Below are 16,986 nucleotides of genomic sequence, written 5' to 3' on the forward strand. Positions count from 1 at the left end.
AGGAAGGGAAAGGTCCAGATCCCACTAGCCGATCTCAAGCGTTGCTGGCAAGCCCACAACCAGTTCTCACCAGTACACGGCCTTCCCTCGACTCCCACTAACGGCTAAAGTATACCCAAACAACAAACTGAGTCAAACTCACCGCCCTGCAATGGCGCGTCTGCATTTGCGCAGGTGAATCTATTACTAATTGGTGTTTTAAACAAGGTGTATACAGCAACGTTATTTTTCAAAACATAACCCATTCACAAAGCAGAAACAACCAATGCTGTTATGGGCGGAACTGTGGCCCTCCCCGCCCCCCACCAAATTCATAGGTGGAAGACTTAACCTCCGATTCCCCAGAGACTGGCTGTATTCGGGGACAGGGCCTTTAAAGAGATGATAAGGTTAAATGAGGTCACTAGGGTGGGCGGAGCCCTGATCTGATATGACTGGTGTCCTCGCCGGAAGAGGAGATTGGGACAAGACAGACACAGAGGGAACATGTGAAGACACAGGGAAACAACCACCATCGACAAGCCAAGAGAAGCCTCCAAAAAAACAACCTTGCTGAGACCCTGAACTTGGACTTTTAGCCTCTAGACCTGCAGGACAATAAACGTGTTGTGTAAGCAACCCCCTCCGCCCCACACCATCTGTGGTCCTTTGCTACGGCAGCCCCAGCAAAATGATGCACATGAAATTTTACATTTTCTCATTTCTTTTCTTTAATCACATAGCAATGCTCTTAAAAAAAAAAAATCACAAAATACACTACATCAGGGATTTTTTTTTTTTTTTTTTTGGCCATTTCCTTAAAAGTCTTGCAATTACCAAAGCAGGAAACAGAAGGTACCACTAATGTCTCTGTGTCACTGGGCAGATGGGTATAGTAACAGTGCAAGTGCTGGCCGGTAGGGAGTGTAAGGGAAGCCTACCCTGGAGAACAAAAGGGTTTAGAGAAGAGACTTGTGGTCGGTTTGACCGAACTTTTAAGATCTTCACGCTAATCTTCCCACAGAGCATCTGGAGGTTTCTGCTAGCCCAGCCTCCCCACTTTCCGAGCCATTTAAATAGGACTGATTGCTTCTCCCCTATCCCGCTCCAAGGCTGTGGTCTCAACCCCTCTAACCAGATCACGACCAAGACTTCTGCCACATCTACTGGGGAAGAGCCACTCTCCCTCGGCTGCAATGGGGCGGTGGGTAGAATGTACGGCTGAGGGCCAGCCTGCCTTGCCATGGGGCTACTGCTGGAGAACGAAGCCAGCACCCAAGACAGCAGAGCCGAGAGAAGACAGAGCAATGACTTCCTGAGTGGATCCAGCACGGCCCAATGCTTTCCTCTTTTTTCGTTACCTGAGCAGATAAAGTCCTTCCTTTTTTTTCACTAACATCAATATGAACAGGGTTTCTACCATTTATGTCTCAAACAGTCCTCCCTGAGCCACTGAGGCCCTCGGTAATACATGGTCACGTCTCACTTCATGCACAGAAGTTTCATCAGAATGTGAAGTGTGTTTACATTTGACTAACATCCATGTAATTTCAAGGGTGCTTAATCTGGAGTGCCATGTATGAGCTCCCGGACACACTGATGTCCCTGAAATTCTAGGGGGGGAAGAGATATTTAGGTGCATAAGGGTCCGTGGGAGAAACCAACTGAGAGACTGTCCACTCCAAACTTCAGCATCTTAGCACAAGGATCCAGCTAGTTTTGAATTCTGAAATTTGAAAAATTTGCACCACCTTGCCTATTTTTAGGCTGACATCTGAAGTTTTCATCATAAACTCATTTCTAAGGACAGAATTCCCGGCATATTATAAACAGTAACACTTTAAAATAAAACTTTCACATCACATTTTTAAAACAGAATCTAACCATCTGAGACCCATCATTCATTTTAAAAATTCAAGAGCAAGTTATGTTTTTGAGATCTGAAAAATGTCTATCATTCCTTAGCACGAGGAAGGGGCCCAGATGTCCTGTTTCCAACCGCAAGTGTAAACAGGGGAGAGAGTGTGCGATGGGGTGCCTTGTGGCCGTGCCTGCATTAGCAGAAGGTTCCCACCCACCCATTTCCAACAGCTCCTCTCTCTGGGGCCCTTTGAAGGGTTTGGTACTCAAGAGCAGTGTCCCAGGGGGAGACTGGTGCTAGGTAAGAGCTGCGCCTTCATAAACAGGGTGGGGTCGGGGGGAATGACTGGGAAAATGGAAGGAGTATCCGTGGACCTGGGAGTGATGGTCTCCGTCCAAACAATTTCAGGGGAGGATCCATATGTGAGACTGAAAATCTGAAAACTGATTCCCTTAAAACCAGCCATACCTGCAGCCTCCGTGGAAAGGCTTCATTCGTGTATCCCCAGGGGTACGTACATCCCAGTGTCAAGACACTGGGCCAGTGGATTACGGGACAGAGATTAAGAGGGTATGTTCTACAGACCGAACTGGGTTCCAGTCTCTGGCTTTACACGTGGGCAAAACCCCCATCTCTGCACCTCAGTTTCCCCATGGGTCAAATGAACTGTGCAGCTGAGCAGGGTTAAAAGCCATCACGCATGGAAAACATGTCTCCTGTTCACCTAAGAAGCACTCAATGGATATGCACTACACTTGTTATCCCCAGTATTACTGTTACTATTATTTTAAATACTCTGTAGCACAGCTTGCTAAGGAAGAGTCCTCTCCTATCCCACTGACAGGCTCGCATCTCCTCTCCCAGGCAGAGGGCCAATTCCCAAGAAGAGAAAAGAGCAAGGTGGACAGAAAGTTCCAGGGAAATGGCCCCAGGTGATGAGTGGGTTAGGGTTTGCCATGATGTTCAGGGTTTCTGCAAGCTTTCTGAGATCTCTGGACCAAGGTTGGAGAGACAAAGCCTGTGGCCCCTTCCTCTGCCCACCCTCTTCCCAGGAGCCATGTATCTCGTTATTCTGCCAAGCACAACCACCGTAAGTCCACGAGTCCGGGGCAAAGACCACATAGTGATGGAGAGAGGAGAAAGAGAAAAGGAAGCATTAAATAATAACACAATTACAATAGCTCATACTTACCGAGTGCCTTCTGTGTACGGTTCTGTCCTAAGCATTACACACACATTAACAGATTTAATGAGCTCAAAAATTCTGTTTCAATAGGAGCCATGGATAAATCCAAGCAGAAGAAAAAGGGAAATCTCAATCAGGAAGAGCCAGAGAAAGCATCCCTTGGTGTGTATTAAGTCAGACCCCCCCTGGAAAAGCAGCAGGGCTTCATGCACCATGAAACCAACGTCATGCCAAGTGCAAGTCTATAAAGTGTGGCTGGTGCCTGGATCTCACATATCCTCTGATAAGCCCGGGGTTCATCTATCACTCTTCCATGACTCGCTAAGCAAACCTATTCGTGCAGCACAGTGTCTGGCTTACAACGACAGTGTGATAAAAACCCAAACAGACCTGACAAGTACTAGAGGCAATCCTAAACATCCAAGAGCAGCAAGCTGGTTATCTGAAGGAGCGGCTCTGGGCACTGGGGCTGAGTTTCTGTACAAGTTTAGCCATCCTCCCAGACCTCCCCACCATGGATAATCTCTCAATCCACCCCAAACACCACTCTGCAATGGTTCTCCCAAGGACGTCCGATGGGTGTGAAGCCCAGTAAACAGAAACCACGGTCAAAGACTCCATCAGCACCTAGGGACCAACAGCATAGCCAGGAAGAATCCACTTGCGGGAAAGGGATGACCTTCTCTGTCAGGGTTTAAAACGCCTAAGGTAAGAAGAAAGACGAGGCTGAAGATCCAAGAAAATGGGGAGAGCAGAGAAATGCAACGTTAAGGCGGCAGAGAGAAGAGGGTGCAATGAGGATGAGGGCACCACAGCAACATCCAAGAAGGACGAGACAAGGGAAGCCTCGGGGAGACAAAGGTTCTTCAAGCTCTGTCCCACCGAACTTCAGCGCTGAGCCTGGAGGGTCTGGGGAAAGGCAGGTCTGGGTCTGGAGAGGTGGCAAGGGCCCCTTGCCCACTTTCATCTTCTCCACCTCTACCCGCATGTTGGCCACGCTGGTCACGGGCACTCTTTTGGCTCAGGAATCCCTCAGAAGCTAATCCACACATATGCCCCAGCAGGACACTGGAATCCCCCAGGTTCAGCAAGAAAGGGCTTGTATTATGCCTGGACAGCAAATGAAATCCCAAATAACCACCACTGCCACGGTGCAGGGAGCAGACAGGCTGGTCCAGCGTGCAGTAAAACACCGAAGATTCCCTGCAGCTCCCCCCCCCCAAACCGCCCTGTCCTAAGATGCTCTCTTCCGCTGAAGGGCTCGCGCACTCTGGCACGGCAGCCAGCCTGCAGCACCGCGAGTGTGCAACGCGAGGTGCAGAAGCAGAGGCCGGCACAGGGCACAGGTGCAGTTCAGCGCCCCGTCTCAGAAAAACCCCGTCTCGGAAAAACCCCACAGAGCTGGGCTGTGCAGGAAAAACAGAGGCGTCCTAAGGCAGACAGAGGGAAAGAGCTTATCACACAGAAGGAGAGGTATGTGCACAGCATGGCAGGTTTGGGGGAAAATGACCAGTAAGAAAAAGAAAAAGAAAAAACACTGGAGGTCAGCACTGAGGAAGCGGCTGCTGAGAAAGCCAGAGGCCAGTTCCTAACAAGCTTTATGTGTCCTGATAAGAAAGCTGGAAGTTTTCCAGGGGCCAAGTGTGAGCCAGCTGAGTGTAAACACACAGAACATTCTAGAAAAGCCCTTGTTCTTGAAAGATTAAAAATAAAGGCTCTCCTATCTGTAAGGGATCAGGCTAGCCTACTTGAAAACCTCAGTTATCCAGAATGGCTTCTGCAGCAGTTCTGAAAGGGGGGTACTGCCAGCTCCCAGCAAGGCCGTCCTCGGGCAGAGAAACACCACCAGCCCCGGCAAATTCAGCACAGCTTCACTTTTATGGTATATCTGGAGCCCAGATGTCCAAGCTCTGGCCGTTCTGCTCTCAGTCCACTGCAGGCGCTCTGGGAACCACTCATGAGGAAAAGAAGAATGGTCTCTATCACAACCCTTACTGGGTATCATCCAAGGCTAGGAAGAAGATTGTTCCGTGACCCTGGGCTCGTTGAAACAACCCCCCGCCTTCATAAAAGCCCAAGCCCCACCCCCACGCCCAGCCTCACCAAGGGAGAGAGTGCTATTTCCAGAACTGCTGGTACTTCCACAAGCAAACTTTATTCCGAGGAAGCCGCTTTCCAGCGGGCAATGAAGATCATCTCAGACTTCTGTACTGATGATGGGGGTCAGAGAAAAGTTCAGAAGCTTCCCTCGGCTTCCATCCTCACCGTACCCATCCTAGCCCAGTGGTCTTCACAGCTTCGTGCGTGAACTAAGGCAAAAGCCTGTTCTACGGCCTCCCAGCTTCTACCTCTCCCCACTCCAGTCTGACCCCAATATTGCTACTAGGCTCATCTTCCTGAAACAGAGTTGTTCGGTTGGTTTTTTTTAAGATTTTATTTATTTGAGATAGAGAAAGAGAGAGCACAAGCGATGGGGAAAGGCAGAGGGAGAGGGAGAAGCAGGCTCTCCACTAAGCAGGGAGCCTGACTCGGGGCTTGATCCCAGGACTCTGGGATCATGACCTGAGCCGAAGGCAGACGCTTCAGCGACAGAGCCACCCAGGCGCCCCTAAAACAGGGCTTTGAATACACCATCCTCCTGCTCAGAAGTTGCCCCACCTTCCAAGAGCCCGCAGCCCCTAACCGAGCTTGCCAAGTTCATCTCCAACTTCCTGCCAACAGAAACCCACGCTGGTTATTCCTGTAACCCAGAAATACCTATTCGTCAACCTAACCCGGCCCCTTGACCTCCCTATAATTCTTCTGTTCTGATTTTAACCATCCTGTGTCCAAAGACCCAACTCAAATCCTACCTCCACCGAGTTCACGCAGCTAGACTCCCGCCTCTGACTTCACATCCAGCTTCGATAATCCACAGACATTCATGGCACTGAAGCATGCCTTCTGTTCCTGCTCTGAACCATTCGTTTGAAACTTCTATTGTTGCTTAACTTATCACACAATCTTTCAATCTCTCCAACGACGTTTCTTGAGGGCAAGGACAGCAGGCTTTCGATTTAATGGTTGATTACTCTAGGATTCCTAAGTGCTAGGAGTGTAGCAAGACATACCCACAGGTACACGGAAGGGCGGACCTAGTCACGGTGCTTAAGGAGCTGACCCACAAGTAAGGGAGTAAGAAACATGTCGGGACACTGACGGCGTCAAGCAGAAGAGAAAAAGCAGAGTCTTCAGGGTTCAGGGGCAATGCCTCCTCCCATGCTATTCTTCCATCTCCTGTTCAGTAAGATCCAGATGGAACATTCTCTTCTTGGACTCCCTCAAGCAGAATGCCACCCAACACACTGTGCCCACTGTCCTTCATTCGTGCCTTTATTAGCATCTACTGCCCTCACCGAGACAAGGCTACCAATGATGGCAGGTGATCTCACCTCCGGTTTCCAATGTTAAGACGAGACCTGCACACCGTGAGAGTTCAGTGAATGCTGCCTGAGTTGTGGTGGCTGAATGGATGTTGAATGAGTGAAGGAAATGCCATCAAGGATATCTGGAGTGCCCGGGGCCTGGAGGCAGGAGAGATGCTGAGCGGACAGAGAAAGGAGGGAGGATGGAGGAGTCTGATCCAGTAAAGGGAGAAGCAGTATCAGGACCAAAGAGGAAAACAAGGGACATTTTTAGGCAGCAGCACATAGGCCAGGACTAGAGAAGACCTGCAGAGTCCTGGGGCAGATGATGAGTGTAGACAGTGGGGAAACTAAGCTGACAGCCAGTGTAGACAGGTGGGGAAGCCAGGGCAAGGCCAGTACTGAGAGAGCAGACTGAGTGGAGTCCTGGCCCCATGTTTCATGGCTGTGTGAGCCGGGCAAGCCTCAGCTTCCACACCCGGCAAGTGGGAGAGTAAGAGCACCCACTGCTTAGTGTGCTGTAAGGCTGGCATGACACGAAATGATCAAATGGAAGGGAGCCAGGCACGGAGGAGGGACTGAGGAACACACTTTTGGGCGTGGAACAGGCTGATGTAGAGCGAATGAGGAAAGGGAAGGGGCAGAAGACAGATACCTAGAAGTCACACGTGGTAGAGGGCACAGCCACAGGCCACATGGGGAGGTCGGGAAGCCCGGGTTCTGGTCCTGCCTCCTCTCTGGATCATTCTGTGTACCTCCCTGAACATAGTACCCACAGGTGTGAAAGGAAGGTGCTGGTCCAATGGGGTCCAAGGTCTCCTCTAGCCCTGGAGGGGTCTCCACACGACAGCTCTGCCTCTGTGGCAGAGAACGTCACACATGTTAAAGCCCAGGGGGGAGGGATTCATGAAAACAGAGAAAGGAGAACAGACACCAAGATGGTAGTGGAGAGGTCTCCCGGAGGAGACAGAGAGCTCCAGCCTTCCCTAGCTTTCCCAAGCCCTCCTCCTTCTTCTCCTCCTCCTCCTCCTCCCAGGCAGCCACACGCCCCAGGTCCCCGCAGGTCACTCCACAATGACCCTCCCCAGCGCTGGGAAGAGCATCAGCAACCATCCACGCTTTTCCAGGCCACCTGGCTTGTAGGTTTGACAGGCTGTAGGGCACGCCCATTCGTCTGGTACCAGAAGAGTCCAAATCCCCACAAAGTGAGAGCAAAGGAAAGCCACCAGGCCTGCGGGGACTGTACTCCCCTTTGCCTTGTTACAAAGCCATCAGCATTTGAACCACAACAGTGACTCCGAAGAGAAGTCAGTTTGCTGACCTGAAATGTCCTTCTCATTTCTAAAATAACATCTTCCTGGAGCGGCCTCCAGTCTGTACGTCCGCTGGTGTTCACGCGCCCTCCCTCTCCCAGCACCTCCCCTTCCCTCAAGAGAAGCACTGCAAACACTTGCTCCGTGTGGCCACACTCCTTATTTTGCGCAGACCTACTAAGCACAGGGCACCGTGCCTGCCCTATCGGGCTGATCCCTCTGCCTGCGCACCGCCCTTGGCTCCGGAGACAACCAGGAAATGTCATTCCTCAGATGAGAGCTGACATCAGTCAAGGAGGCTGGCATATTATGGACCTACGCAACTGTTCTGGAAACAAAAGCTGAGGGGAGTATTTCCCAGGAGCCACAGAAATGTTAACCTTACTCAATTATAAAATAGGTGACCGATGTATTCAAGGCAATCCCTAACCACACACAATCACACTGGAGAGCCCATGATTCCCTGCTGGATTTAAATTAAAAACAAAAACAAAAACAAAAACCAACAACAACAACAACAAAAAAAAACAGGAAAAAAGAAATGCCCACAAGTCTATGTTCTGCTGTAAATCCTCCTAAATTCTACCGCTTCTTCCGTGGAAAGATCAGCAAGCCCTTTCTTCCCGATTGGCCTTGGTACTTCAAACAAGGGCCACGTGAAGAGCAAACCTCTCCCAGTAGCCAGGGCTCTGTCTCCATCTGCATTTGCTGCCCGTCCAAAGCGCAGCCCCATAATGCGAGGTGAGAGGCTAAAATGACTGGTGCTATGACACTTTCCATTCCAGCCCCCGCCTGTGATTATCTACAACTCCAGGTTGCCCCAAATTATGTCTGGAGCCTCAAACACCTTACATTTTATGTCATTCCTAGAACAAATTCTTTTCTGGAAACTTTCCTACGAGATAAAGGAACAAAAACCCAAAAAGCCCTAGATATCTCAGTTGCAGCGAAGGAAGAGCTGGCAGGCTAGCAAGATTCCGAACGTCTCCTACGTTTATCCCCTCTCCTGTATACCTATGCAGAAGCCGATTAATTCCATGTCTCCGCAATTATGAAAGCTCAGAATCCTAGAAACTCTTACCTAATTTTTAAAAAAAAATTTTTTTAAGGATTTTTAAAATGTATATGAGAAAGAAAGAGACAGAGAGCCAGAAAGCATGCAGGAGTGGTGGGGAGGGGCAGAGGGAGAGGGAAATGCAGACTCCCCGCTGAGCAGGGAGAAGTGGGACCCAGATCCCAGGACCTGAGCCCAAGGCAGACGCTTAACCGACTGAGACACCCAGGAGTCCCAATACCTAATTTCACTTTTTAAACCACTTCTGTTCTCGATATATTCTTAGAGGTAGAAACTCAGTAGGGACAGTTTAGGAACTCAGGAAGGTGAGGGCTATCCCCAGAAAGAAAAGCAGTTAGACAAGTAAATCTCCCCCTAAGTAATGGGGAATTAAGGGAACACTAGGTACTGGCTAGTGGTTATGGAAGTTGATATAACTACCAGACTTCTTTTAGTAACACAGTTCCATATTAGGGTCCCTGGCAGGTGAACGTGGGGATTTATATGTTAAAACATTTGAAAAGTTTGTATTAAAAAATCCTAGGTTTTGGATAATGGATAAGACTCCCCAAAAGCATCCATCACGATTGTCTTAATCAAGTACTTTGAAATACAATAAAGGAACTAGCTATTAAAAAGAGCCTTTTATGAATCCCTTCTGTAAAATAAGAATCTTTTGTACCCCGATTACTTATCTTAAAGTTTTTGCCTTTAAAATCAGATTTTAGAAGCCAAATTCTGCTAAAATAGGGCACTCCTATACTTAGCATCAATACTGAAATACTAACGTCAAAAAAAAAAAAAAAAAAAAAAAACCCTCATATCTACATTACGCTCACTTTGACTCTCCTCTTTCCAATAAGCACTGCCCTCTATATCCAGGAGATCAATGCCTGAGTAGTGAGAACGCTTCTTTCTAGAACACAAATGTGGAGGCATAAAATTAAATTGGTTTTCATTTTCCCCAACTTGTGCATCTACATGATTGCTTTTCTGCACTCATTTTTTCTTCCAAACATCCCTCCCTAACACTCAACCAAGAACTTGCCTCCCAGGTAAACCGCGCTCCACCTCCCCTTTCCACGGTAGAGTCCAGACTTTGCAAAATCCCCAAGGGTCAACTGGAAACAATCAAAAATTTCAGCATTGCTTTTTATCACAACGTACTTAATTCTCAAGTAGTTCTCAAAGAACAGGTAACATCAAAAACAACTTGTTCTCATATTATTTATGAAGTTAGCAGGCAAGTCTAAATGTTTATGTGTGAATGGCCTAATATATCAGAGAGAGAGATCAGAGAATCTATAAGCAACACAGCAAAGACTCCGTGCTTCTTTTCTTCAGCATTGTCTACCGGTGGTGTTTTGTATTTCAAAGCAGAGTACACCTGTGAACTGGTCAGGCCTCTTCCCATTTCAGAGCTAGAAATCCTAAACAGTCGGAGCTTTGCCACTAACTTAGGCAAACCCATTCCCTCTCTGGGCCTTAAATTCCTAGTTGCAAGATACAGAGCTGATGTATAGAGACAATGCCTGAAGCCCAGAGAGGTCAAGCAGTATTCTAATGTCACACAGCAAGTTAGCAACAGATGATGCTATCTAGACCCGGATCTCCTGATTTTACTTAAACCACCCTGCCTCCCACTCAACACAGGCAATGATACAGGCAAAACACACACGGGGCCTTTTTTCCGTCCAATCTCTGGCTCTTATTTCTGAAAAACAAACAAACAAATATATTTTGCCCTGGGGCTCACAGCTGCAAATGATATTCTCCTTTCTCCCTAACATCCTTCAGCAGTTACAGTGTCTCGTCTCTCCTCTACTATAGTTTTCTCACCCCACAACACACACGCACACACACACGCACACACATGCACACACACTCATCCTCATCATTCAACTCTTCCTTTTCCAACAGCAAAGAAAGTTTAGACTAGAAGTGAACTGATTCAAGTACGAGAACCTCGTTCTAGTGCTAAACGCGGCCATAACTCTGCCCAAAAGCCGATCTGACAAAATGGAATTTGTTCTCAGAGAGAAGGACTTTTCCCCTATACTGTATCATTTGTCAAGTAACATTGTCATTTCTCCCACTGCAGCATAATCACAGAATGAAAGCCCCAGATGGAATGCACGTACACAAGAGGGCGGACTTAACGGTTGATAAGGGACCCTTTCTTTATTTGCATTCTAACCGTTTTTTTTTAGAGAACTGGCAAAGTGCTCAATGTAGAAGGATAAAGGACAAAAAAGAAAATTCCTTTCCCTGTTTTTATTAACAATGTGAGATAAGCAACTAGTGCTCTTGGATCTTGTCCAGAAACCATTCTTGTCATGGAGCATGAAGCCAGTCCCCAGCATGGAATCCTATTAAATGATCTCCCTTGGAACACCAGGCTTCCCCTCTCCCAGAAAACCTTCCAGCCACCTTAACTAATGACTGTTCCCCATACACAGTACATATTTTAAGGTTTCCATGCTGTTCTTTCTACCTGGGTTCCCCTTCCTCACTACTCCTCCGGCAACCTCAAACTCGTCCTTTGCGCAAACCCATAGGACTGCACTTAGCTCGTGATGATGGTTCGTTCCCCGGACTTCCGCCTCCCTGAATGAAATGTGAAACCCCTGTAGCCTCCACGCGGAGCGTGGCACCTGCCACGTAATAGATGTTCAGTTATTATTTGTCGTGTTAAAAGGAGAAACGTCTTCTAAAACACATTTGCTTACGCTGTAACTTTACTGGCTGCTGCCTACTGCCCTCCAAGAGTCAAAAGTGGTCAGAGAGGAAGGGAGGAGCCGGAGGACCTCTCAAAGTCAAATACCCGGGAGGAGAGCAGCAAAGCCTCAACACACCTGCTGATCCTGTGAGCTGTCCGTGTTGCTCAAGGGTGTCAGTGGCAGGGTGCCTGGAGCTCTCAGTCCCTTGGGACTTACTTACCGCCCCCCCCCTCCTCTCCCCCCCCCCCCCCCCGACCTTGTGTGCTCCTTACTCTCTGAGAACTCTGGCTCAAAGACGCCTTCCATGATCCACAGACCCTAAAGAAGACCAGAATTCTGCCTCAACTCCTTACTCTCCCTCTGGCACCTGGCTTCCCTGGAATTTACAAGACTTCATTCATGCCTTAGGACCACAGTATATACCTTTTCCGGGACCGGTTTTCACTAGTTGATGCTCAATGGTAAATTTAATAGTATTTTCCTGCTCCAATCTCTTACCCCTTGGCTATACTGTGCCTATGAGAATCAATCTATAAAGCTTTAATAGCAGAAATAAAGCTTTATGCTGACCATTTTCCTTAGACCACAACAATAGCTCCCTTTAAACTACCTAAATATGCACTACACATATGGGTAAAAGATCACCAATGTGTCTACCGGACCCCAGAGTTCAGGAAAATGTAACAACTCTTGGAGGTTCACAGGTTCCAAACACTGAGTCTAATTCCATATGCTGAGTTGGGGCCTTTAGAAAACTGTGAGTCCTAAATCTGTGACATCTGCCTTTTCTGGTGCCAGTATTCTGAACAGGGAAATCTCTTCTTGGACTCTGCCTGCCCACCTCTGAAGTCAGCTCTGATAAGATCTGGCCACGTGGGTAAAGCCTGGGCAATGGGGCTTTGCTCTTCAGCAAAATAGAATTATCTTCCAATTCTGCTGGAAGAAACCTAGACGCTACCGATTTAATGCTGTTAAAAGTGCAGAGAGCATCTGAGACAGAAGTGCATACCTGACCGTCAGAGGTCATATGGCAAAAATACAAGGTATGTATTTTTAAAGGATGACGGTGAGAAATTTCAAGTTTGACAGAGTTGATTCTAGAGACCATTTAGAATGGCTGATTTTATGTGATTTTTATGAAGACTGTAGGTGACATGCAATCCAACCCCCTCCCAAAAAAAAAGGGCAGTTCTAATTACAAACCTTCAGGGAACACAAAGTTAGCATGGTCTCATGCTCAAAGGACAGACTCTGCAGGAGGTTCTGTCTCCCAAAAATGTGTAACCCTCGTATGCACAGAACTTTGCAGTTAACCAGTCCTGACTTGTCCAAAAGACAATTTAGATGTGATCAGGCTCATCGTTCAAGCATTTGGAATTCACTCATTCATGCAAGCATACATCAAGTACCAAAAAGTCAAGTTCATGAACCCTAAAGATAAACCACAGTCTTTTGTAACATGGGTCCTTGTGTTTTCTTCCTTGGTGGTGGAATAGAAGACTAGTCCCCCTAGTGTCCTGCCACCGTAGGTGGCTGAAGGATGGAGACACTCCTGCATTCTCCATCCACATTAAATAAAGCACAGCTCACGAACCCAGAACCCCAAGGAAACCTTCAGATCCCCCTCCCCCACAACGAGATGGAAGCTTGCTGGGACCTAGGAGGACACCGGAAAATCTGACCTTTCATTTCCAAGGCCCTTACAGTTCTGGTTTAAAAGCCAATGTGATCTGCATTACCTCACACACCAGAAAGTTAACCCACTAGCCAACACGCTCCACTACGTGAAGGGAAAGGACCCACACCTGTCAGTGGACAACTGCCCACGCCGGAGTGATCCAACATTTGCTTTGAAAAACCTCCCTATCCTACTGGGCCGATTTGTTTCCTGTTCCTTGCTACTACTTGAAAACCCACTAATGTCTAAATCTTGATGACTTCTGCCTCTCTGTTTCAATTAGTTTCCTTCCTGGTATAGAATTAACGGAGCCAGCCTCGATAAATGTGTGTTCTCCTCAAACAATTTTCACTGAAGTAAAACCCGCTTGAAACATAAAGGTACACTAAGATGTGTGAAACCTTAAAGCCAGGTTTTGTTGTTGTTTTTAATCCCCAGTGAGGACTCATGCCCGTGCGTAATTCATTCATGTCACCCATTTGTAAGAGATGCAAAAAGAAAACACCACTTATTCCTTCCCTAATTTAGAACCTTCCCTTAAGTCTACCAAAGCTGACTCCTGGGGAGGGAAGACAAAAGAGGTAAGGAGAAAAATGAGCCTGAAGTGACTGCATCCACGGAGTGAATAAGCACTTTGGGTTTCCACCTGTGTCGGAGAGGGACCAACCTGCATTTAGGGGATGTGACCACCCAACCTGCTGCCTCACATCACCAAGAAGGAAGCAGAAGCCTGAGTGCTCTCTTGGGGAACTTACATAAGACCCTGTAAAACTTCCTGTGACATTCACGGAAAATAGAAACTGCTATTTTGCTCCCTCAGGAGATCATTGTAATGGACTGAGCGACAAAATTCACGGATTCAGAGTTCAACAGAAACCTGCTCAACCGAGGTACATCAGCTCAGGGACGAGAAAAATCCATCCCCATTAAACAGGGTCACAGGGGGATGGATTCAATGTAGGAGAGACAATCTGTTCCCTCCTAAGTGACCCATTTAAAATCAGATTGTTCCAGGGAAATCTCACAGACTTAATTTCAAACTGCCAAGGGCAGCCTTGTAGGATCGAGGTTCCTTAAAAGGGGAAATGTTAAAGAAGGTAATAAAGCAATAAACAAAATAACTTAAGGATGCAGGAACTTAGCGGAGTCAGCCACTGCACCCTTCAGCAGCGAACGCCTGGATCGCTATACAGGGATCACTCATCCTAAGCAGCTTCGTCTAACAGGACCGCCACTCTGCTTAGGTTCCCTCTCTACAGACAGCGGGGCCACCCAAACACTCTGTCCTACAGAGGAACTAGAAAGCTCTGACCGCTCACCCTACAACGCCTTGACTCTCTACCACAAGGAGCAAAGAAAACTTCTTCACAGCATCACACCGGGAAAGACAGGTAAGGATCACCCAAGAGGGACAGCGGAAAAACACAGCAGGTCCCCCAAAATACAGGTGCCCATAACTAACAAGCTGCGGAGACCGGGGGGGGGGGGGTTTGAGGGGGAGGGATGCGAGATGAAGGCACACCACCTCCCGCTGTTGACGGGAAACTCGTCCTTGTTTGCCCCGGGTTAGCAGCCTCTGTGCCTAGGAGCCGGGCAGTCCCTAGGAAGGGTCCTGGGGACATCAGAGACTTCTGGACTTCCCTCCGGCCTGTCCAGGGCTCCTGACCCAGGAGCTGAGGTTGTGCCCTCACAGGGGGTACCAGCTACAGGTTCGGAGAACTTGTCCGGCGCGGCTCATCAGGGCGCCCCCCGCGGAGGCTCTCAAGCACCCCCGGGCTCTTACCTTGGCTGTGACTGCCGCCAAACACAGGGAGACCGCGGAAGAGCTGGGTGGCGCGGCTGCACCGCCGCCTCCTCCTACAAGGCGCAAGGGGTCCGGGTCGAGGTCGGGGTCCCAGCAGGCGCTGCCCTAGTTCAAGCGGCGGTGCCAAGCGCAGACTTCGGGGCGGTCCCCGGCTCCAAACGCTGCGCGGGGGGGTCCGGGCCGCCCGAGCTGAGCACTGTCCCTTCTTCCTCTCCCTCCGGCGCCGCTGCCTGGAACTGATCCCTGCCCCAAGGACTCTTCCGAGCCGGGGGCGCCCCGCATGGGCAGGGGCCTGCGTCCTCCACGGGCTGGGTCCGGGAAGGGGGCGCTGGGGAGAGACGCCGGGCGGCCGCCTGGGCCGGCTCCACCTCCCGCGCTCCCCGCCGCTTCGCCCCTTCAGGGCAGGGCCTGCCCGCTCCCGGCCCCGCGAGGCGAGAGCGGCCGCGCCCCCAGCTTCGGGCGCCCGGGCTCCGCTCGGCGGCGGGGCAGCAGCGGTCCGACCGGGCCGGACGCCGAGCTAGGCGGTAGAGAGGCTGCAGCCGGCCGCGGCGCCCCCTCCCCCCGGGCCTGCGCCGGCCGCCCGCCCGCGGCTCCGCGGGAAGGAGGCGCTGGAGAGGGCCTCGCCCCGGCCTGGGGCGCGGGGCTGGGGGCGCGGGGGCCGGGGGAGGCGCCCCGGGAAGGTCACCGGAGCGGAGGCGGGGCGCAGAGCGGTGGGTGCGGGGAGCCGAGGCGGGCGGCCCCGCTGCCGCCGGGAGCGCTCGCCGGCCTCGGCCGCCGCCGCCTCCGAGACGCGCCGGCTTCCCCGAGCGCCCGGCGCTCGGAGCTGGGCGGCTGCTGCAGCCGCCGCCGGCAGCCGGGCGCCGCTGGCCGGAGCCGGCGCGCGATCCCCACCTCCCGCGCCGGGTCAGGCGGGGGCCGCCGCGCGGGGGCCGGCGAAGAGGGGAGCGGGCGGGCGGACGCTGGGGTCCGGGCTCCGGGCTGGCCCCGCCGCCGCGTGCCCAGAGCGCCGGGCTCGCTCAGCAGCTGCAGTGACTGTGTGTCTGTGTCATGTCTGTGCAGCTGGGGGGGACCGCGAGCCCGGGTCGGGCTCCGGGCGGAGGCGGGGCCAGCGCGCGCCTCGGTGCCCGCCCCCACCCCGTGACGGCGCGGCCGGCCAATGGCAGACGCCACAGCCGCACGGACTTAGAGGCCTCCCCCGCCTGGGCTCCGCCTCCTCGCGCGAGGCTCCTCCCTTCCACTTCTCCCGGCTCGCTCGCACGCGGGTGGAAGCAACACCCGGAGCCGGGATCCCGGCCGGGGTCCGGAGGAAAGCGTGCAAGCTGGGAGCTCCCCGCCCTTCTCCCCCCACCCCGGCCGCTCCCGGCCGCCTCGGGCTTGGCCAGCCTCGCGGAAAGAGGGGGAAGGGAAGAGGGACGGGTCCGCAGCTGCCGCTGTCGAGACGCCGGCAGGCTCGCAGGGCCGAGCAGCCTGTCCACTCCCCCATGTACAAAACCGCCGTCGTGGGAAGTAGGAAGTTTCCCCGCCTCCACTTTTACTCGGGTTCGCCGCTTCTTTCCGAGGTGGGCAGGGTATGGGGAAGCCTGAGGCCGCGAGGAGCCACGATGAAGGGCTTTGACAGCATTATTTGCGGCTCTGTATCCAAGAATCCGGTCCAAGGCTCCCTGTTCTTTCGGGAAAACTGCATTTCTTTGCCACCACCACCACCACCTCCCCCCACACACACCCCTGCACGCACAACACGCCCCTCCCCGTTCTGATTTCATTCTTGCTCTTCTTCCTGGCACACGAGCCCCGCGCGCGACATCCCATTGAATGGACTTCCAGCCTCCCAGCCCTAAAGCCGAGAGTGGGGCGCCGAGAGTCCTCCGAAGCTATGAAGCTACGGAAAGAGTGGGTGAAATCGGCTGGGCAAGGGGGGCGGGGTCGTGGCCGTGGAATGGAAGGAGGAGGCCTGGAGAGAAAAACCCAAAGGAGGGGAGAACAGGCC

General features: G+C 51.2%; 1 protein-coding gene across 1 annotated transcript in view; it reads right to left on the bottom strand.

Annotated features, from left to right (window-relative positions):
* The window catches only part of LARGE1 (LARGE xylosyl- and glucuronyltransferase 1), a 528,909-nt gene extending 512,866 nt beyond the window's left edge, over nucleotides 1-16,043 (bottom strand). Inside the window, exon 1 of the mRNA XM_047740096.1 lies at nucleotides 14,979-16,043. The gene's annotated coding sequence lies outside the window, so the exon portion shown is untranslated. The remainder of the gene's footprint in view (nucleotides 1-14,978) is intronic.
* Nucleotides 16,044-16,986: the final 943 nt, after the last annotated feature.

The sequence above is a fragment of the Lutra lutra genome, chromosome 8 (genome assembly GCF_902655055.1).
Source record: "Lutra lutra chromosome 8, mLutLut1.2, whole genome shotgun sequence".
Classification (NCBI taxonomy): Eukaryota; Metazoa; Chordata; class Mammalia; order Carnivora; family Mustelidae; genus Lutra; species Lutra lutra.